At 35.3% G+C, this 23,569-nt stretch overlaps 1 long non-coding RNA gene across 1 annotated transcript; it reads right to left on the reverse strand.

Annotated features, from left to right (window-relative positions):
• Positions 1–6,478: 6,478 nt before the first annotated feature.
• Positions 6,479–23,297, reverse strand: LOC125098831 (uncharacterized). Its single transcript, XR_007126958.1, has 3 exons — positions 23,191–23,297; positions 22,337–22,478; positions 6,479–6,624 (listed from the first exon to the last, which is right to left on the reverse strand). It is a non-coding gene; the product is annotated as an uncharacterized LOC125098831 (long non-coding RNA).
• Between the last annotated feature and the right edge of the window lie 272 nt (positions 23,298–23,569).

The raw sequence follows: 23,569 nt of genomic DNA on the forward strand, positions 1-23,569 counted from the left end.
TCTAATGACTACATCCCAAAATTCAATTCCAGCAGACAAGAGTGAAATATTCTTATCCTCCTGGAACTAAGCAGTATTTTCATCTTTCCTGATTTGTACAGTACAAGAGGCTTCAAAAGTCCAATCTTAAAGAGGAATTTTTATTTCCTGTCACACCAAGAAACAGGCAAAAGGATTTTCTTTTCTTTTTTTTTTAAAGGCAGAGAGGCAGGCAAAGAGAGAGGGGGAAGCAGGCTCCCTGCTGAGCAGAGAGCCTGATGTGGGGCTGGATCCCAGGACCCTGAGATCATGACCTAGGCCAAAGGCAGAGGCTTAACCCACTGAGCCAGCCGGGCGCCCCACAAATCAACCCTGAAGCAAGATCTTGGCTAGAGAATAAACAAAATGCACAAAAGCAGTCAGCCTCTCTCTGAAGTGTTCCTCTGGCAAGCTGTTCAGCCTACCAGAAGAGCAGCGTTGCTACCATTTAAGTATAGAAAGTAGAGAATTTACCCTTTTATCTCTGTCTCTGAATCATAATCATAGGAGAATATTGATACATTAAGAATGCTCCTATCTGTCCTCATCACATCTATCACTCACACCATGTGTCTTTAATACATCCTTTAACTAAATACATCAGTTTTCTATACCACAAAATGGTCATTGAACTCTGACATTTTGTCCCAATAGCTATACTTTAAGACTTGCTGGCCTCAGTGTTCACTTTAACTTGGTTTCACCTGTATACAAATTAGATGTGAAGGACACACATTGATTTGTCCTTGTTCTATAAACCCCTAGGAATGGATTTGACCAATATATGCTACAAAGACAAGGCCACTGTGAGAAATAGACAGTATATGGCATCGGAGCATTGGCTGACAAAGCAAAAGCATTCAAATACATTCAAATACACAGGCCAAATCTGGGCAGCCCAAATGTTTCATGAATTTGAGCGGCTGAGTGAACCTCTGAAGTACAGGGTGTGCGGGTGTATGTGCATATGTGCGTGCATCTGCACACGCATGTGTGTGTGTGTGTGTGTGTGTGTGTGACTGTGATCTTATTGCAAAGGAAACCCCCCAAAATGCAAACAACCCCCCTATGTGCCTCAGGCTTGCACTGCTCATGGCTTCAATGAGATAAATTCAACAGTGGGTTGTGAAATGGGGATCCTCGGGAGGCTGATAGGCTAATAGACCCTAATCCTCACAATACTCCACATTAAGATTCCTTTGGAAAAGGCACTCATAAAAGGGAAATAACATGTCCTGAAGGGAGAAACCAAGGTAGACAGTGAACTCTTTCCCTCATAATTTTTCTTACTAGTCTTTCTGATTTTACAGCATGATATGTTCTGAAACTTTTAGTAAAATGGAGGTTTCTCATTTCAGCCTAACTGCTGTTAATCTGTTCCAAATGTTAAAGTTGCAAGTAAGGTCTGGTAACCATCGCTATAGTGAGTTGATAATAGGAATAGAGCTGATCACCATCTGGTTTGGTTCAGAGTACAACTTGCTGCCTAATAGTGCAGAATTTGAGTTGGAAGTTCCCCACATTTCATGAATGCCACAAAAAAGAATTTAAACAAACAGCACTCCCCAATAGTCATATGTCCTTATTTATTGCTCTATAGGTTTGCTAAATATGGAATATCACATTACTAATTTTGGCAAATTCCAGGGTACATAAATAGGCCAAAACCTCTTAACATAAATTATGCCAGAGCTGCCTAAGGATAATTTGAAAACTTCATGGTGCTGGTTTTCCAAAGTTATGACAGAAAACCATTTCAGAAATAAGAAACAAAATTTGAAATTGGTTTCTTGTTGCATACCTCCCTTACCAATGTGCTGTTGCAGATCTATGAAAGTGTACTTGATTCTACCACATTATGAATAAATTGGAAAATCTGATTTTTCTAGAACTACCAGTGATTTTTAAAATGGATTCTTGACTCAAAAGGAGACATTTCACATGTTCTTTCCAATTTCAGAATTTTCTCTTGTAAGTATTATAATTCTGGGAACAATCTAGCTTTATACAAAGGAAACTTTCTCATAATTATATTAAACTATTACTAGGTATGATATCCTCTTAAGAGCCTGACAGTCCAAATAGTGAAAATTTAATGACAAGGACCATTTTTGTCTCTTATCATTGTATTTTCAATGTTTTGAATTACTACTGGCAATAGGTGTTTACTTAATGAATGGAACCCAAGAAATCTATATGGGAAGTGGCAAGTCTTTGAATTTGCTTGAAATTTCTACTCTTAAAAGATAATCAAAAGGGGCACCTGGGTAGGTGGTGCAGATGGTTGAGCATCTGACTCTTGGTTTCAGCTCAGTTCATCTTCTTAGGCTTGTGAGATTAAGCCCCAAGTCAGGCACCATGATGGGTGTATCCCTGCTTAAGATTCTTTCTCCCCCTCTCCCTCTGCCACTATCCCCCATCTCTCCCTTTCAAAAAAGAAAAAGAAAAGAAAAAAGAAGTCAGAGGTAAAATGCCCATAAATGATGCAATAGTATGCAATGCTCCTTTCAGGTATAACATCTATACTGTCGGGAGACCCCAATTTCATAAAAATTTGTTCATTTACTTGGGATGCATGCCTCTCAAAATACAAAAGCAAGGCAGAGATACAGTAAGGGACATAGCCCACCTTCACAGACCTTTTTCTTTATGTAGTTGTATAAGTACAGAATATCTCAAGGCACTCCCTCTACTACAAAGAAATAAAATATACTTAGACGTGACTTTCTCAATTAACAAAGACTTCAGGAATTCTCTCTGAAATTGTTGTCCTAGGCCTCCAATCTTTTAACTATACTAATAATTGTGTCATTTCATTTTAACAAGCCAGACTTGTAATATGTCTCCATTAAATACTTCTGAATCTCTAAAGGTTAATTCCCTTTGGTTAAAACAACCTGAATATAACCACAGATCTGCAAGGCTGGAATAGAAATCATCTAATCCAGCTTCCCGCATCCGTTTGTAGGCGGAACCAGGTGAAAAAGTATCAAAGAAATACAACTGTATCACTTCTGTCTTTATAAACCTCCCAAGCAGACTTTTTTTTTTTAAGATTTTATTTATTTGACAGAGATCACAAGTAGGCAGAGAGGCAGGCAGAGAGAGAGAGGAAGGGAAGCAGGCTCCCTGCTGAGCAGAGAGCCCGATGAGGGGCTGGATCCCAGGACCCTGAGATCATGACCTGAGCTGAAGGCAGAGGCTTTAACCCACTGAACCACCCAGGCGCCCCCTTCCCAAGCAGATTTTTAAGAACATCCACGGTATGACCTTCCAAGAATCCTCTAAGAATCAGGAATTTCCTTAAACTTCATTTTCCTTCTACACCTTCTGGCCTACCCATTTGCTAAAAGAACAGTGTTTGCCTCCTAATCAAAAGCTAATGTCTGTGAAGTATGGATTTTTTTTGTTTTTTTTTTAACAGTATCATTCCCATAGTAAGACCAAGGTTGAAGCAAAAGAGCAAACTTGTCTCCCTGTTTCTTTTTCCCCTTCCTTTTCAATCTTCAAGCTCCTTTCTTTTCAGGATCCACACATCATATCTCAGAAGCCTATTGGGTATTTGCTTTGTTACCCTTCAGACATAATTTTGCAAAGGGAAAAGGTGCCTCTGTAGTACATTATAACATGTACCAATAAATCCCCACAGTATCAAGAAAATTCCTTTGTGCTGTGATGAAGGAGCTTTCTATCAGTCAAGAAAAGAAACACCAGTCCACATGTGCACCTTAAAAGAAACTTCATGTACTTTGTTTTTCCTTTCCATCTGACAGCCCTGCAATCTGGGAAGCTAAGCAGAATTGGGTCTGCTTAGTACCTGAAAAGGAGACAGTTTGAGAATACCCAGTACTATAGGCTCTTTCTCTTCCCACCCCCATTACCCACACTCCATGCAGTGTGCTGGTAGAGAAAGCGTGTTGAATTTCAAATAAGAAATTCCAGCTCTACATGTCTAAAATAGACTTTCTTGGGAAATCTGGGTTTATCTATATAGTTAGAAATGGGATATGATGATAAGTTACTGAACTTGAAGAATTAGAATAAAGTTAAATATATGCAGCAAGAAAAATAATCTGAACTTATGTTTTTACGGTTCTCCCCTACAATATTTTGCTCTAACTATTCCTTCATGACCGAATTGCAGTTTCCCTTTACTCTGCCTATGTAAGTTCTGTTTCATCCTCAAGATATAGTTCAAATCTAACATTCTGCCTGAAGCTTAATTATTATAAGCCCTATTAAACTCTTTATCTTCTGCATATTAAACCCATAGTCTTGACCACATGGTTATGGGTTTAATTATTCCCTGTGTTTTTTTCATGTATTGGTCTTATTCTCCCATCCATACAGTCAACTCCTTGAGGAAAGTTAACTATAAGCTTTGGTACAACTCCTTCTTGTACCACTTTCTATATGTGTGACCTTGAGCAGATTTTTGAAACTAACTGTGCCTCAGTTTCCACATCTCTAAAGCAGAGTTAACAATACCAAGCTTACCTGGTTATTGGTTGATAGTAGATAGCCAATAAATACTTGCTGATGGATCAATATTTCCTTAATTATTTAGGATGTATTTTTTAAGTATTTAAGGATCATCATTATAAAAATCAATTTTCAGTGAACAGAATTTTAGATCTAAGGATAGGCTATCAGGTAATCTTGCCTTAGGTGCTGTCTTAAAAAAAAAACCTCTTAACAGTTATGCTTGCTCTGGCTCTGCCTCTGTCAAATAAAAGAGGGCCAAGAAGAAATTTGCTTGAGCTTTGGTGATTGTTTCTATTCAAAATAAGGGGGAATTTACCACATCTTCATTTTACTGATTCAACACATCTGCTTAAAATCTGTAAAAGGCAAAGGAGGCATGTTGAGAAAATTTGTTACCGGCAAGGTTTTAGATACCCAAAGCTTTTGATACACCATTCGAAGGGTGAGCAGGACTATAAATATTGCCCAATGAACAGTATTAGAGCAGGCCAAGATATCTCTCATCTTAGCTGTCCTTCCCTCTAATGTAGTGCAGAATGAATAGTCCCTTGGGGGTAATAGGCTTAGCTCACTAGAAACTTCTCCTATTTTATTTTCTGAGAATAACAAACCAAATGCAAATGGCAAGAAAGTTCCATAAAAAGCTGCTTACCTTTAGTTGCTAAGATATAAAGAAAAAACTTTCAAGCTGGATGAGCATTTTCTATTTGTGTGTATGAATTATATTATTTTGTAGGCTAATGAACATTAAAATACTCAGTGTAGTTCTTGTAGGAAGACTAAAAGCAACTAGGCACTTTGTGGTTACTATTCTACATATAATATGCTGAAGGAACAAAAGGAAATAAAACCAGGTACACTTAGATTGGCTCTTCTTGGAGTACACACCAAAAGATTCAAAGGCCCAAGGCCTGGAACTAAGTGTTGCTGTGATTCACCAAGCACATGATTTTAAAAAAAAAAAAAAAAAAAAGAAAGAAAGAAAGAAAAAAGAAAAAAAAAGCTGTGCAATATGAGGAAATGACTACAGAGAACAGATTTGTCAGCAATACAACTGGAAAAGTAATTCTCTAAAAAGGCTTAGTTTGGATGTGAGTTTAGCTTGGATCTAAAAGGAGAAATTGCCCAGAATTTTCTGAATGCTAGCACTGCTGGAAAGGCATGTAGCTCCACCAAGCAGGGCTAGCCTTCCAGCCCACTCATAATAGCTCATGATGAGGAAGAGGATTCTGGAAAGGTTGTTCCTTCTCCTTTGATTTCATAATGAGCCCTGGAGTTTAGGATTATATGAGCTCATCTAAACTGAAGAAAAGTCAGATTACATTTCCCTTGATATCCAACCTTAGAGAAGGGGATTAAAGACACAGACAATCCAAAACATGACAGGACAAAAGTCATTCATCCTCTATACTATTGTCAGTGTGATCTTTCTTTAAACCATGCCCCCTGTTCAACAACTTTCAATGGTTCCCTACTGCTGATAGGATAAAATCTAAATCTGGTGGTGTGATATAAAAGTTTCCTCATGATTTGGCTACTACCTACTTTTCCAGCTTCTACTCTCATCACTTTCTCTCATGTACCCTGCAGTCTAGCCATAACAAAATACTTGTATTTACCTGAATCACCTACTCCTTTATACTTTTATCTATTTGCCTGGAATATTCTAGCTTTACACCACTACTCCTCCTGAACTAAGCAAAGAATAGGCTAATTTACTATAAGAAAATCTTTCCCCAATGAATAAAATGATGTTATTATATTATCCATAGATACCAAATGTCTGTTATATTTTTTAAAAGATTTTATTTATTTATTCGACACAGAGAAAGAGATCACAAGTAGACAGACCAGCAGGCAGAGAGAGGGAGGGGGAGGCAGCCTCCCCGCTGAGCAGACAGCCCAACGCGGAGCTCGATTCCAGGACCCTGAGATCATGACCTGGGCTGGAGGCAGAGGCTTAACCCACTGAGCCACCCAGGTGCCCCAGTTATATTTTAAATAATATAAATTTATACCTAACAATCCAGAGGTAGGGTTGGCAAGGCAGCTCTGTTATAACACATAGCTCCCTTGGCTTATATCCAGAGGCAGTTGTTCAAATTCTCATCAGGTCACAGCCTATAGCAAAGAGGAGAAAGGATAAGAAGGCCATCAGCTTCCTTTCTTAAGGAAGTGACCCAGAGTTGAATAATTTAGTTCCCATATAACAGTGGCCAAAATTTAGTTATAAGGATACATCTCATTGTGAAGGAGGCTAGAAAAAGTAGTCACTAGGTGGGCAGCTTTATCAGCATCTAAAGTCCTAGGATTCTCTGACCAAAAGAAAGGACATATGGATTTGAGGTAATTAGTTGACTATGCCACATGCACTTAAAGAATGAGCACTGAAGTATGACATCAAGTCTCTAACCATCTAGGAAATTGAGACTGTGTATGTATATAGCCATGACAACTGGTAAGTTGAATATAGAAAACTCATGGTACGACATCAAAAGAATCTCTCACTATCTTTTGGCTCAGTTGGAGGTAAAGCTACATTTACCTGGATAAAAATTTGGGCAGTCCCTTCTTTTTTTATTTCTTCTGAAATCTTTTTGGAATAAAATGTCATATGCTTACTTGGGTCACAAAGATGCAGTCTTGATTTAGAAATTAAAAGGGCCAGTCTGATACATTTACCAACCCTTGTCTTCATTCAAGGATAAATATTTTTGCCCACCTCCCGCATGTAGGCTTGGCTGCACAATAAAATGTAGAAAAAGAAATGTGGCTTTCATCTTCTTCCATCCTTGTTGTACCTCATAAATGTGCTTTCAAAGTTTCATCCCATCTATATCCTCTCTGAATCATAAAACAGATCTTCAAATATTTCATTTGAAATCTTTATCTTGGTTTAGAAATTCACTTGGAATTTTAAATCTAATAGATATTTTAAAAATATGTGTCAGTCTCAAGCAGACAAAGAGCCCCTGAACTTCAGAATTCTTTTAGTGACTAGCACACAATTTTTTGAATGAATTTTCTGAGCCCTCCAATATAACTTAAATTGCTCATTCTGTATATTCTTCAATATAATAATATACAGACCTGGATGAAGATTTCATCTTTACCATTTCTTGCATGATTTGCTCAAGTAGGTTATAACCATTTTAGTCCTTATTTCTGTGCATTCTAATGGCCTGCTTGGATGTCTGTCTTTCTCAGTCAACTGTAAGCTTTCTGAGGGTAGGCATTATATTTTTGTACTTAGAGTGCTCTATAAATAAGTGTTCAATAAATATTTAATTAATGAACATTTCTTACTCATAAGAGGAAAGAGCAAAGAACTGTAAGGCTGGGTACTTCTCCTTAAGGAGTATACAGTTTTATTGAAAAAAATACCTCCTCTTCCTTCCTTAATCTTCTACCCTAGCATTCATTTTTCAATTTTACCACTGGCCTGTTTAAGTGCTGTAGTTATAATCCTAGCACAGTATATGACTGAGTGAATTAACATTAAAGCTTTAACTTCACTTTAGGGAATGTATATCAAGGAATTAATCCAACATATACAAAAGACTACTGTCAAAATTGTCTACTATAGCAGTGTTTATAATAGCAAGACAGAAGAGGAAGTACAGACAGAAATATATAACAAATAATTAAATATTCACTTGAAGAATTAAGTAGTTTTTAAATGGTTATAAATGTACTGTAATAGCATATAAAGTACCTAAAACATAATGCTTTTAAAAAAGAACAAAAAATTGAATGTGCATTAGAATTACAACTATGCGAGTATATGTTTACAGAAAAACAATTAAAAGGGAACATATCAAAAGAATAATACAAATCACATGACAACAGCATGATTGTGGGTGACTTTTTACTTCATCTTCCAAACATTCTGTAGTAGTGCTAAAATAGTAATGTATTTTCAATTTACTATTTTAAAAATTACCTTTGAGGGAGACATTCAGATGTCTATTTTTAGAGGCAACTAACTTAAGAAAGATAGAACGTAAAACTAGAATACAAGTTGAAATGTTTGCATTTTCTAGCATTCAACACTGTGAGGCACTGTGGATATAAGGATGAATTAGATATGTTCTCAACCTCTGAAGATTTTCAAATGGATCAGGGAAAAGGGCTTTCAAAAGTATACCTATGATACAGTGTTATGAATCCAATTATTAGTATGAATATGCAATGTGACTTTCAGAAGAGTGATTGATTCAGTTCAGCCAAGGAAATCTTCACAGAAGAAGTGGCATTTAAATAGGGCTTTGGAGAACAAGTAGGGGTTCACCAAATAGGGAAGGGAAAACACAAGGAGATAAATGGAATCTGAAAACTCAGCATAGTAAGCAATAGGCATGGTAGCTAAAATAATGAGAAATACAAATGAAAATTAACATGCTGAATGCTTATCACACACTGAGCATTTTAAATAGATAGCAAATTTAATCCTCACAAAAATTCTAGGAGTTGTAAACTATTCTTGTTCTTATCATTACCAATTTATTGACATGGAAACTATTCTTAGTAAAGTTGAGAATCCTGCTTGAGCAAATCACAGAGGAAGTGATAAAGATGAAATCTTGCATCCATGTCTCTGTGACCCAATAGCCCTAGCTTAACCCATTAGCAACAACAATACTGAGGTAGCAAAGGACCTTCATGGCCCTACCAAGAAAGTTAGATTTTGATCCTACAACAATCTTAGAAGTAGAAATTCTTATTCCCATTTTGCCGATTAGAAAATTAAGGTTTCTCTGGATTGTGCCAAATTTGAAATAACCCCAACTAATTTTTCTCAGAAGAAATAAGCTGTAGAAATATATTTATGCAGCTCAGTGGGTAACATTCCAGTCATCAATAAACATTTATTGATTACTGATCATATATATGAATGGTACTATGCTAGGAATTTACATCTCAAGAACAATTTCTTCAGGATGACAAAACTGATAGAAATCATGATGTTTCTAAATATCTTGAGTTAAGGACTGGGCAATTGGGAATAATTTGGGTTTAAAATAGTAATAATTGCAAGAAAATAAAATAACAAATAGAGAACACAAAAGTTATCCAGAAGACTAAAAACAATTTAAAATTTGGACCAGCTATAATAGCATTTTCATAGTCAAAATAACATGAAATGCTAAAAATATGTTCAAAATTGTAGTATTAACTGCATTAGGAAGATGGGGATGTAGGATATTTTATGTGGTAGGAATAAGGGTGAGAGCTAAATCCTTATCTTTTACAATGAAAAGTCAATATACAATACTGAAAAATCAAGAAGAAACAACACAACTGAAGACATCTATGTAATGGCAAAAATTAAATAGACATAAGTTGAAAGGATGAGGAAATAGGTGACCTTATAGAATCATTTGACTCTAAGTTATGTGAATACATAATTGGATAAAAATTAAATGAACAGCTACAAATTACAAACCATGGTGAATTTCTGAGTAAAAGAATAACAAGCTTGTTCTGAATGTAGTAAGAAACTTTTCTGTTGGCATTGCAAAAGAAATGATTAAAAAAAGAGAGGGAAATCAGTTGGAAATGTATTCCCCCAGGCTAAATGGAATATAATAAATATTTGAACCAAGTTAGTGTCAGTGGAACCAGAAGGAAAGAGGATAACTTAGAAGATAGTTTAGAAATAGAATCATAAGGACTTGGAGATTAACTGAATAAAAAATATGCAGAGGGGAATGTTTGGAACAATTAAGAGGGATGTTTAAGATAATTCAGAGGTTTATAACCTGAATTGCTAGGCAGAGCTGCTCTCTAAAGTTTTTCCTATTAATTACTACTAATAATATATGTATTATTATGTATTATATGTAAATATATAAAACATGTAATGATTTTTATTTTTATCATACATATAATTATAGATCATATATATAATATTCTGGAGAGATACTAATCCCTTGTTGGTTACATATATTGCAAGTATCACTTCTCAGTGTTTTATCTCTTCACTTTTTTTTTTGTAGTTTCAAGTTTTTATTTAAATTCCAGTTAGATAACATACAGTGTAATATCAGTTTCCAGTGTAGAATTTACTGATTCATCACTTACATACAACATCCAGTGCTCATTACATCATGTGCCCTCCTTAATATCCATCTTGCATTTAGCCCATCCCCAACCCACCTCCTCTCCAGCAACTCTGTTTGTTCTCTAGAGTTAAGAGTCTCTTATGGTTTGTCTCTTTCTTTCTCTCTCTCTCTTTTTCCCTCTTTCCCCTATGTTTACCTGTTTTGTTTCTTCAATTCCACATATGAGTAAAATCATATTGTATTTCTCTTTCTCTGACTGACTCATTTCCCTTAGCATAATACTCTCTAACTCCATCCATGTTGTTGTAAATGGCCAGATTTCATTCTTTTTATGGCTGAGTAATAGTCCATTGTATATACATACCACATCTTCTTTTATTCATCAGTTGATGGACACTTGGGTTGTTTCCATAGTTTGGCTATTGTAGATTATGCTGCTATAAACATTGGGGTACATGTATCCCTTTGAATCACTATTTTTGTATTTTTGGGGTAAATACCTAGTAGTGAAATTGTTGAATTATAGGGTAGTTCTACTTTTAACTTTTTAAGATTTTATTTATTTATTTATTTCACAGAGAGAGAGAGAGAGACAACGAGAGAGGGAACAGAAGCATAGGGAGTGAGAGAGGGAGAAGCAGGCTTCCCACTGAGCAGGGAGCCCAATGCAGGGCTCGAACCCAGGACCCTGGGATCATGACCTGAGCCAAAGGCAGACGCTTAACAACTGAGCCACCAGGCGCCCTTCTACTTTTAACTTTCTAAGGAATCTCCATACTGTTTTTCAGAGTGGCTGCACCAAGTTTGCATTTCCACCAACAGTGCAAGAGAGTTCCCCTATATCCACATCCTCGCCAACACCAGTCGTTTCTTGTGTTGTTGACTTTAGCCATTCTGACATGTGAGGGGATATCTCATTGTAGTTTTGATTTGTATTTCCCTAATGATCAGTGATGCTGAGCATCTTTTCATGTGTCTGTCGGCTATGTGTATAGTATATCTTCTTTGGAGAAATATGCATTCATGTCTTCTGCCATTTTTAAATTGAATTATTTGATTTTTGGGGTGTTGAGTTTTATAAGTTCTTTATATATTTTGGATACTAACCCTTTATCAGATATGTCACTTGCAAATATCTCTTCCCATTCCATAGGTTGTCTTTTACTTTTGTTGACTGCTTCTCATCTGAAAACAGGGCTTTTACTTAGTGATATCTGAAGTAACTCTTTACTGTAATACTGTACAGATGGGTATTTCCTTCAACAAAACTAAATGGAGATGCTTTATTTTTTGTGTGGACTATAAGGTTGGATGATTTTCCTATATGTACAGTTTTATAGCAAAGAATTATTTCAGATATTACTAAGTAAAAGCCCTATATTCAGATAGAATCATTGGCAAATTGACAAAATCAAAAAGCAAACCAATAACTTGCATGTTTAGCCTAAAATTTCAAGTCATGAAAATGGTTTGTTCTTAATCCAGATGGCTAACAGATATGCCTAATCACTCTTATATTGGGGAATGAATAAAATAGTAGTATGGTATTAAGAAATAACTTAAATTCAATCATTAGAAACATTACTTATATTACACATTTAAAGTTAGAATTAAACAAATTCATGGTGCTAATGAAGCAGAAATACAACTGAAAAAAGGACTCAACCCTACCCAAAGATTAGAGAGATTTATATTCCAATTTTTCTACTTCCTGAACATAATTATATTCAGTTATTTTGCTCACTCTAGATCCACACAAACACAGACTGGGGCACTTTATTGACACTGAGCTTTATCCTTACCACAAACTTTGAGGTGAGCCATACCTATCCCCCCAACCTGAATCAATTTTTTCCCCTTAGTTAAACATAAGAAAAAATAAACTATAAGACCCAGTCAGATGCTTCAGTGCTAAAGGAAACTGTTTTGGTATAATCCAAAAAAAGGGGAAAAAGTCAGAAAATTTGGAAGGCTCAGGCCATTTTAGACCACACCCAGTCTACAGCATGTAGGCACCATATAGGTTCAGCATTTAAGTATTAAATATGTGCAGCCTGAATTGACTTCTACCAATTGACTATCTTATTTCATGCAATCCAAATCAGCCTCAGTGTTAAATACCCTTCAAACTAAATTAAACTGAGCACAAAGCTGACAGGCAAAAAAAAAAAAAAAAAAAAAATGGCAGGAAAAGAGGACTCTTAGGTTGAAAGATGCAACAACTAGTTACTGACTCATCAAGAAAGACACTGGATTGTACTATGTCTTTAATTGATTAAAGTGAAAGTGAATATGCCTAAAAATTCAGCAACCACCATAGCAAATCAGAGACTCTTTAGAGATTTAGGAAGAGAAAAATAATCACTGGCACTTAAAATGCTTCATAAGCTAAGGAGATCAACTTTCACCATAGGTGCAGTCAGATTCTATTTCTTATCTCAGGTTCAGAGGATTTTAGTACCATTGAATTCCTTTCTTACTTCATTGGGAATTTAGATTAGTAAAAGATAGTGCTTTTGGTATAGAATGCCTTCCTTAAGCAATATAATATACATTGCAAAACAATATATTTTGTTTTTGTCATATTGGAAAGTAAGTATGTCCATGATCCGAGTTTTGTACGTTGTTTACTCGGCAGTTCTAACCTACAAAAGCTTTCTGCCATGCTACTTTTGAAACAAAAGTATTTTTGAATATATGGTAACTCAGGTTCTAAAAGATATTTATCTGTTCCAGCTTCCCTTTGGTGTAATTTGTTCCTTTATATTGATTTACCTAAACTTTTAATGCAAAAAGAAACAGACCTAGATTGAAGTATCAAGAGAAAACACACCCATTCTTAAAATGGAAAGGAATAACTGCTCCTACTCCCACTTAATAAAAATCCAGACCCTGTTTTGTTATTCTTCTTTAGAAATGAAGGTCTAATTAGTATTAGATAACACTTAACTGGAATATATTTACTTCTTTTATTCGTTTTGAAAGAAAGGCTCTGATGGAATATTTGTGTTTCTTAGGTTTTGTTTTTCCCTTCCTGGCCTTTAACCAGCTTGCGATTTTCCAAATGATATTTCATTTCTGAGCTTTGATACATGCTAATTATTTTACTCATTTCCTTATTACCCAAATTCAATAACTTACTTTGAACCAAAGCAGTGTTTTAAGTGTTGCATCAAAACCTAACATTACACGAAACTATTTATTAACCTTGTCATATAATGTTATCATTTAGATCTGTGCCACAAATTGGCATTGTTTTCTTTCTTTTAATTTGGTCTCCTTTATTTGAAAATGTTCTAAATTAAGTCAAATTTGGAAGTGGACAGATAAAAAATGTACACAAATAGAATTTCTATGAATTACCTTTCTGTCAAATTTGGGTGGCAATGCCAAAGCAGAAGGCATTGATCATTTTTTCAGTATCCATTTTCATGTTATTAAATGGATTTTTCAAAATGTTTTACATATCATTTTGAAAGGGCATTTCTATATGCCATAAGAACTGAAAGTTAGAATGTTTTACATAGAAAAACGTCTATGCACCTCAAATGAGCTTCTTTATTTTTTATGGTTAATTGAACTTCTACAGAGAAAATGATACCATGTTACAGTAAAGAATCTCTAAATCAAAAATTGTTACCTGACACAAAGAAGAAATATTAAATGACAACTGTATCCCTTTCTCTATTCTCTAAGTGAAATTGAAGTATTCTTTTTTATTTTAAATATCAACCAGAACTAAATCTAGTGGCAAAAACCTTAACACCCAGTGCTCATTACAGTTGCCCTCCTTAATATCCATCACCCATTTAACCCATCCCCCTGTCCATGCTCCTCCAGAAACCCTCAGTTTGTTCTCTATAGCTAAGTGTTTTCTGGGGGCACCTGGGTGGTGCAGTTGGTTAGGTGGCCAACTCTTGGTTTTGGCTCACGTTGTGATCTCAGCGTTGTGGGAGCAACCTCCATGTTGGGCTCTGCACTACCCTGGAGTTGGCTTGGATTTCTCTTTCCCTCTACCATGCTCTCTCTCTCTCTCTCTCAAAAAAATACATAAGTCTTAAAAAAAAAAAAAAAAAGAATCTGTTTTCTAGTTTGCCTTTCTTTTTTTTTTTGTCCCCTATGTTCATCTGTTTTGTTAAATTCCACATATAAGTGAAATCATACGGTATTTGTCTTTCTCTTATTTCACTTAGCCTAATACTCTAGCTCCGTCTACATCCTTTTCATCATGTCTTACTCCTTTTAAGTTTTATTTCTTAAATCTGCTCATTTTCTCTCATCTCGTTTTTCTTTACCATAGTCATATTTTTTTCTCACCTACATAGTCTGCCTAACACTTTCCTCCACCAGCTCAACTCTATTTTGAGTACATCAATTACAGCGCTAATAAAGATAATGTTAATTCAATGTGGAAAGCACTTTATTAAACTCCCACCACCTACAAGACAAAGTGCACACTGCAGAGTATGACACACAAAGACTACTTGCTGTTTCTCCTTTTAGATTCCCACCATACCCTGCTTTTATTAATAAATATTTATTGAACCTTATTTTGCTAAATATCACCTTCTGTGAATTATCTGTTTATATACTTTGCCCATTTTCATTGATTTTTAAAAATTCATAAATGTGTGCAATTATACTAAATATTTTTTATCTACTAAAAATTACTTTTCAGCATTAATACATTTTTTATAGTAAGTTTTTTTTAAAGTTATAGTTATCATTAATTTAAGATAGACCTGAATTTCTGTGACCCTACTTTGTCTAAAATTGTAGATTTTGGTGGTATTACTGACTTAACAGTAGCTACAACAGGAAAAGACAGAGTAAGGGAAAAATTGGAGACACAATCTTTTTCTTGGACTCCAAAAGCAGAACCCAGTGACTCATACACCATTCATCATTGCTTTTCATCATTTAACACCTATATTATTTCCATTTATCATCATCTTCAAACCATCAGTCCTTCTGTGGATCACTCCTCAGAGTGCCATCACCCTTTGGATCATCAATATCCACCAAGTCCTTAGACTGATTCTATCAAGACCCTTCTGACCTGCAATCAACATTAGTCATGTACTTGCAAAATCTTAGTCTGGTGCCTACTTCAGGCAAAACTCTGTGCTAAACCTTGGGGATATTAGGATAAAATAAGTAAGACATAACACTAATAGCATAAAACACAAGTCTTGTGTGAAAAAGAAATCATATCTCCTTAATTCCGCAGATTATAGCTTTGTCTCTTCAAGCTCCTAGAGCCAGACATACAAGGCCCCTCCAATTCCAGTGATTTTCCTGAGATTTCATTTTGCTTGATGTTACTGCCACATCTAATGTAGAACATTTTCCTGTTAAAGCTCTTCTTTAAATTTTATTATATCACCCTCTTAAAAGCATGAACTTTATTACAGATCTTGCTATGAATCTTCATTGCTCCACCATTTACTGGGTCACTGTGGGCAAATTACTTATATTTCTGAGTTGCAATTTTCTCATTCTAATTAGGTTAGAATACTGTATGAAATGAGATACAGTATATAATGCCATTCATTCGATGGCAATTGCTCTGGAATTGTTTTATTTCCTTAGTTCTTCATCCTTTACTATTTTTTTTCTTCTCCCACTCCCCAAATTTTAATTTTAATTTTCAAAAATGTTTATTATTGAAATATGTTGACATACAATGTTATTTAGTTTCAGGTGTACAGAACAGTGATTCAACAATTCTGTACATTAGTCAATGCTTACCATGATAAGCATAGTCATCATTTGTCACCATATGTTATTACAATGTTATTGACTATATTCCTTATGTTGTATTTTTCATCTTTCTGACTTATTCATTTTATAACTAGAAGTTTGTACCTCTTAATCTCCTTGACTTATTTTGCTAGCCCCCACCTTTCCTTGTATTTGTTTGGCAACCAGGTGTTTGCTCTCTGTATTTATGGTGCAAATCAAAATCACAATGAGATACCACTTCACACAAATCAGGATAGCTAGTTTCAAAAAGATGTGAGATGACAAGTGTCAGCTAGGATGCAGAGCAAAGGGAACCTTTGTGCACTGTTGCTGGAGAATGTAAATTGGTGCTACCACTATGGAAAACAGTATGGAAGTTCCTCAAAAGGTTAAAAAACAAAATATCACAAGATCTAGTAATTCCACTACTGGGTATTTATCCATCCCCAAAATTGAAATAAACCTGAAATTTCAGTCCTTCACTCTCTGTTCTCCCCTCTCTACATTCTCTATTTTCTTTAGGAATTACATGGAAATGCATGCTTACATTAGTTCCTGTTTGGCCATTTCCCAAATAGTAATCTTCATGGATTCACAAAGGTCTTGTAAGAGATTATGATGTTAAACTTAACAGCAGTGTCTGTTTCAGCATCTACATTTAAAAATGTTAATAAAAATATTTGTTTTACACATTCATCTAAACTGGAACATTTGTAGAGCCTGGGAAGGCAAATGCTATAGAATGAACAGTGATTATCAGATATCAGAGGAGGGTCCTTCAGATATAGTCACTGTCAGTTTTTTATGACTTAGCAGACTACTGCTAGTCATCATAAACATGCTTCCTTATTTATTTAGTTTCAAATATTCTATCTTTGGTCTTATATTATCTAATTTATGCCCATAATTAGTCACTGATTAAAGAAAGATGACCTAAGAAAGTCCTTGAGTACATATTAACACATATTAAGTACAAACATGATAAACATGCAAATTTGTCTCAAAATGATCTCCTTCACATCCATTAGTTCAGTCTGTCTGATCCAAATTCTTTAAAAGTGCATCAATATTTCTTGTATCTCAGGAAGTAATGCTAATAGAGTAAACCATACTGACTATTATATCCAATTTGCCTTTATTTTAACTGGGAATGTAAACAACTAACATCTATAATATACTTGTGGAGGTACACTAATAAGTAGCATCCTTTTCTCTTAGGTCATAACTTAAGAATAAAATATAGTAATTACAAAAATGTTTTACTAAGTCACTTCATTACATGCCACAGAAAAATGGAAAATAATTTTTAGAACTTCTGAGTTTGAAAAATCATATATTATTGTGAAGTGATCATCCATCCATAAAGTTTAGGAATTATTACCTACATCAGTAGTTCCCAAAATATATTCCTCAGAACAGTATTTTATGGAATTTTTAAATTTTAAGAAAAATGCCTTTATTGTTTTAGGAAAAAAATGATGTACATTTAGTTTAGAAAATATGCTGGAGAGTTCCAGGAAGAAACTAAAATAGATTACCAATATTCTATCACCCAAAAATAATCACTGCCAACTCTTATTGAACATCTTTACAAATATGTACTATTTGCTAAAGGGTATTTCAGATGGGCAGATACATATACTTTCAGGGAAAATAGTAGAACAATTATGATTATTTTTAATTAGTTATTTAAATAAATAGAGGCATTACTGAAATTCAGATAAAAGCTTAACCTCCACAGTGGATTACTACATAAAAGAACTCTCTAAAGGTAAGAAGAAAATTGTAAAAATCTTTGTTGTCTCTTTTGATAACTGTGTTCTACCTTTAAACTGTCTCCTTGAGATGAAAGATCTGAGTATCACATTTTTCCTTATACCTAATCTCCACCTGACCCTGATTTTTGTTTTATTTTTCTCTTTATATCATCGAAGCTTACATTTATACTTTGTTCATCTTTATTTTGTAATAATAATCCCCAGTTGTCTTAGTTCTATATTTAAATAGGAATAAAGAAGATATTACACCACAGGTATTTAAGATTAAATAAGAATTACACAGAAATACCTTATAAATTATAACGTGCTAGAGAAATATCATTCTTTTTCTATACTCACTTTTCTAAATTCTCATCCTAGAGAAAATAGTTTACTCACTGTATTCCTAGAAGGTTATTTTGTCTTCTCTAAGACTGATGCATATACTGTTGCCCTTACCTTGAATCTAAATTAACATCCAACTTTCAGTAACAAGACTAGGTCTTTCCCCCTTCCCATGGTCTACAGAACTTTTGACCTGCAGGGACATCTTCATCTAAAGCTGTATAACACCAACATATTAAATCACTAGGCAATAAAAATTACTCTTAGGGGCACCTGGGTGGCTCAGTGATTAGGTGTCTGCCTTTGGCTCAGGTCATGATCACAGGGTCCTGGGACCAAGCCCCACATCGGGCTCTCTGTTTGTAGGGGAACTTGCTTCTCCCTCTCCCTCTGCCTGCTGCTCTGCCTACTTGTGCTCTCTTTCTCTGTCAAATAAATAAATAAAATCTTTAAAAAAAAAAGAAAGAATTACTCTTATATTGTCTACTGGACAGTTATTTGATATTTACACTAATAGAACTTTCATTCTTATATACTGTCTTTCAAACTAAATTGTAAGCTCTTTAAGAGCATGATCTCAGTATTAGATTTTTGTCTCCACGTGCCTTCTCTTTTATACATACTGGCAACACCAGCATATCTACTTCATATGCTTCTACAGACCAGGGAATATAATTGTGTAATACAGTGGAGGTATACACAAAGTTTTAAGTTAACATAGTAGATACTTATCTAAGCTTTGTCGCAGAGACTTCCAGTATTCAAAAAATAAAATGAAATATGTAACGGCAATGAACATAAATCTATAAATCTACAAATTACAATGAATATAATTTAATGTCAACATTAAAGAGTTAATTTTTATTTTTTTACATTAAGAATCAATATTAAGAAGGTGCTTCTGTGTTTCTAATATTAAGAAGGTACTTCTTGGAATACCTGAAAATCTTTATAAATGTTAAATATCACAGGTTTATGTGGTAGATGTAGATGGTTTAGAACACTGGCTTGTAGAGCTTAACGTGAGCTGACCCTAAAATATATACTGGAAGTTGTTTTTGAAAAGAAGTCACAGAGGGGTGCCTGGGTGGCTCAGTGGGTTAAAGCCTCTACCTTCCACTCAGGCCATGATCCCAGAGTCCTGGGATGGATCCTGGCATCGGGGCTCTCTGCTCAGCAGGGAGCTTGCTTCCCCGCACCCCCCCAAGCCTGCCTCTCTGCCTACTCGTGATCTCTGTCTGTTAAATAAATAAAATATTTTTAAAAAATTTTTTAAAGTCTCAGAAGTTAAGCTTAAATTTATTTTCTATTTTGTTTATCTTATAAAAATTGAGGAAAAACTTCCTTAATAAGTTCATTTAGATTTTCACTTGTTTTAAGTAGATAAGAGCTTATACAATAATATTAATAATGATGATGATTTTTCTTTGACCAAAATAAACAAAACAAGTATCATTCTATATAGGCTAATTTCCCATATTAAAATTCCACCTGAAAAGTACCATGTCAACTAATAAGACATAATATTTACTTTTTAACTTTTGGATTTTCATATTATTATACAAGTTTATTATAATGTAAACAATGTCAGTTATAGGAAGAGTAACTAAGGCACACAACAGAAGTTACATTTGGTGTTCTTGGAATATATGGGTCCAAGTTAATAAGAAGCTACTGCCTCACTGCCAAGAAATCAAGTTTAATTTGCTTTCTTTTTCTCTCCCTTTTCAACTGGCCAAAAGATAAGTTCCACTGCAAATGCAACAACCAGCAAACAGAGATGCCATCATAAATACATAATGCTGCCAAGTAGGAAACCCCACAGTGACAGATAACAGAACTCCCTATAGCAATTGGAAGATATTCTGGGCAGCATAAAGTCTTGAAGCTATACTGGAAATAAAATGCATGCATCTCTTATAACTGAAATATAAATGTGTTCAGTTTTTAGCATTGACATTAACTATTTACTATTACTCCATGGGTAATTTTTCTGTCTGGTTCATATGCTTAGTGGGTTAATAAATTTTTATAAATTTTTCATTCTCACCTTCTGTAATACATAATTGCTATCAAGGAGGGCCAGTTGTGCCTTAAGTAAAATTTGCCATAAGTTGGAAAAAAAAAACTAAAAAAAACCCCTGCTAATTAAAATCACAGTCTTATAACAATTTGAATGCTAACCTTTAGCAATTGAATGACACTCCTCAACAACATCAATTGGCTTGGAGACAAAATATGAAATCAATAAATACTTATAAACATCCACTGTGCAACAATGTAGGTCAGATGCTATAAGGAAAGAAACTGAAGACAAGACCTCAACTCTGGAGGAATTTTTCCTATACTTAATAGAAATCACTTATCTAGGACAGTAATAAGTCAAAGCAGTATTTCACCAGAAAATCTGATCCCTTGGAGGATGTTATAAGAAACATCATTTGCCCACAACTGCTCTAAAGTCTAAACATCCCAAAGTAAAAATTTCAAGCATTACATATCAATAGATACAAAAACTAGAACAGGATGTTTTAGAGCTAAGATAGAGGTTCGTGATCTCTTTGGTTTTAAATCTAAAATATTTTTCATTGATTTTTATAAAAATCTTTTCCTGTCACATTCATTGTTAACTGTCAATGCTGAAAAAAACATCCCCAAGATAGCAGAGTAGGAGACCCCACCTTCCATATTCCAACAAAGATCAACAATTAGGCAGTTGTTCATGAAAAAAATTAGCTTTGGGAGAGCTCAGGAGTCCACTTAAGAAATTTAGCAACCCTAGCAGAACAAACACCTTCAGAATAGCCACACAAAAAGGAAAGAAAAAAGCAGTTTCATTTTGTCTACCTTGTCTCCTCAGACTGGCACTGCTCTTTGCCAAAAGGGAACTTACCAGCTAGAAAAGGTTCCCCTCACTGGGAAAGGGAGAACAGGGTGAGTGATCAGCTTCCCCAACCTTTCAAGTCACTGCATGAAGAATCCACTTCAGTTTCACCTCCCCCAGACCCAGCAAAGCTGAAATGTATAGCTATGGCTAGGAACAAGGAAGGAAAGGGGCTACCTTATTAGCCAGACAGTGGGAATGACCATGGTTCCCAGTGACCTCCTCTGTAAAGGACCCCAGCCAGGAGCTTTTGCCACTGAGGAAACCAGCAGTCATATAGACCTACGCACAGATTTCACTGGTTTTCACCTGATAGATTTCCATGTTCACAGAAGCCAGATACCTAAGTTCCTCTCCCCACTTTCACGTTCCCTCTCTACTCAAGCCTGGGATCTAAACCAGCACCTCGCTATGGCTTCTGCTACTACGTGATTGCAAGATACCAGCATAGACCCCCCTGACTGATCCCCATCACTTTGCAGGTGCTCAGGGCTAGCTCCTCCAGCTACTCATTCTCACCTCCAACCTGATTCCCATCACCAACCTCCACCCCAATATATACACCAGAGGCAAAACCCTGCAGCCATGGGAGTTCCCACTGACAGCCAAGGCCCCCACAGGTGCCAGTGCATCCATAGTTGGCCTTGGCCCGTGCTACTTCCCCTGGCCCCTGACACTATGTGGATGTCTGAAACCAGCCCCTGTCAGTACACTGGAGCCCACAGTTGGCACCCAAAGAAAGGTTGTATACCACTAGCCCTAACTACTACCACTATCTGCTCTGGTCCCTGGCCACTGGACCTGGAAGTGCTGATGAGGAAGCAGAAGCCTTGGCAGCCAATGCAGATTCCCCACAATGCTCATCAAGGACCACATTGTTAGTAGATGTTATGGACTCCAGCAGGCCGACCCACTGAGAAATCATGCTCCAATCATGCTCAGAGCCACCAAACATACCTGCACGTGGTAACCTAAATCAACAGTTCCCATATCACATTCCAGCATGCCCCTCAACCCAGGTAAAAGTCTTTCCTTACCAAAGTCAGTCCATAAAGTCTGGAAGGGGTGACTCCTTCTCCAATTTTATAGATACTTATGCTACTGGGATCATGAAGAATCAGGGAAACATGACACCATTTCTAGTAAATGATCCCAAAGAAATGGAGATCCAGGAATTGCCTGATAAAGAATTCAAAATAGTTGTTATAAAGATGTTAACAAAGCTACAAAAAATATAGACAATTAAATCAAGCAAGTAATTAAAAATAAAATGAGAAATTTCAACAAAGAGATAGAAAACATAAAAAAGAACAAAAGACCAATTTTGGAACTAGAGAATATGATGTCTGCACTGAGGATATTAATAAAACTTAAACAGGATATTGTATCAGTCTAGCAAAAGAAATAAAGATTAAACTCAAAGACAGATCATTTGAAATTATCCAGTCAGATAAGGAAAAATAAAAAATGAAAAAGAATGAGGAAAGTCTATAATATTATGAAACACCATTAAGGGAAACAATTTATACATCAATGAAGTCCCAAAGCAGAAAAAAGGGGGAGAAGGGGAAGAATTTTTATGTAAAGAAATAATGTCTGAGAACTTCCTAAAACTGGGGGAAGATTTAGCCATCAAAATTCATGAAGCTAATAGGTCTCCCAAATTTCAATCTAAAATAATCCTCTCAAGATACGTCATAATAAAACTGTCTAAAATCAAAGACAAAGAGAATTTTAAAAGCACAGGAGGAAAATAATTTTCCTCATACAAGGGAATTCCTATTAGACTATCAGTGGTTTTTCTCAGCAGAGAACTTGCAGGCCTGGAGAGAGTGAAATGATATATTCAAAGTGCTAAAAGGTTAAAAACTGCCAACCAAGAATACTTTACCTGGCAAAGTGTCCTTTAGAAATAAAGGCTAGATAAATACCTTCCTAATAAACCAAAGCTGTGGGGAATTCATCACCACCAAAATTGCCTTCTAAGAAAAGCTGAAAGGAGTTCCTCAAGCTGAAACAAAAGGACACTAATTAGTAGTATGAAAACACATGAAAATATATAATAAACTGGTAAAGGTAAGTAAGTAGTCAGATTTGAAATATTCTAATACTGTAATATGATGGTGTGGTAACCACTTAATTCTATGATAAAGGTTAAAGAGAAAAAGCATTAAATACAGCTATAGGTACAGAAAACCTGTTCATAGATACACAATATAAAAAGATATAAATTGTGACACCAAAACTATATGTGAGAGGAAGGAGGAAAA

This window comes from Lutra lutra, chromosome 4 (assembly GCF_902655055.1).
Source record: "Lutra lutra chromosome 4, mLutLut1.2, whole genome shotgun sequence".
In the NCBI taxonomy this organism is placed as follows: Eukaryota; Metazoa; Chordata; class Mammalia; order Carnivora; family Mustelidae; genus Lutra; species Lutra lutra.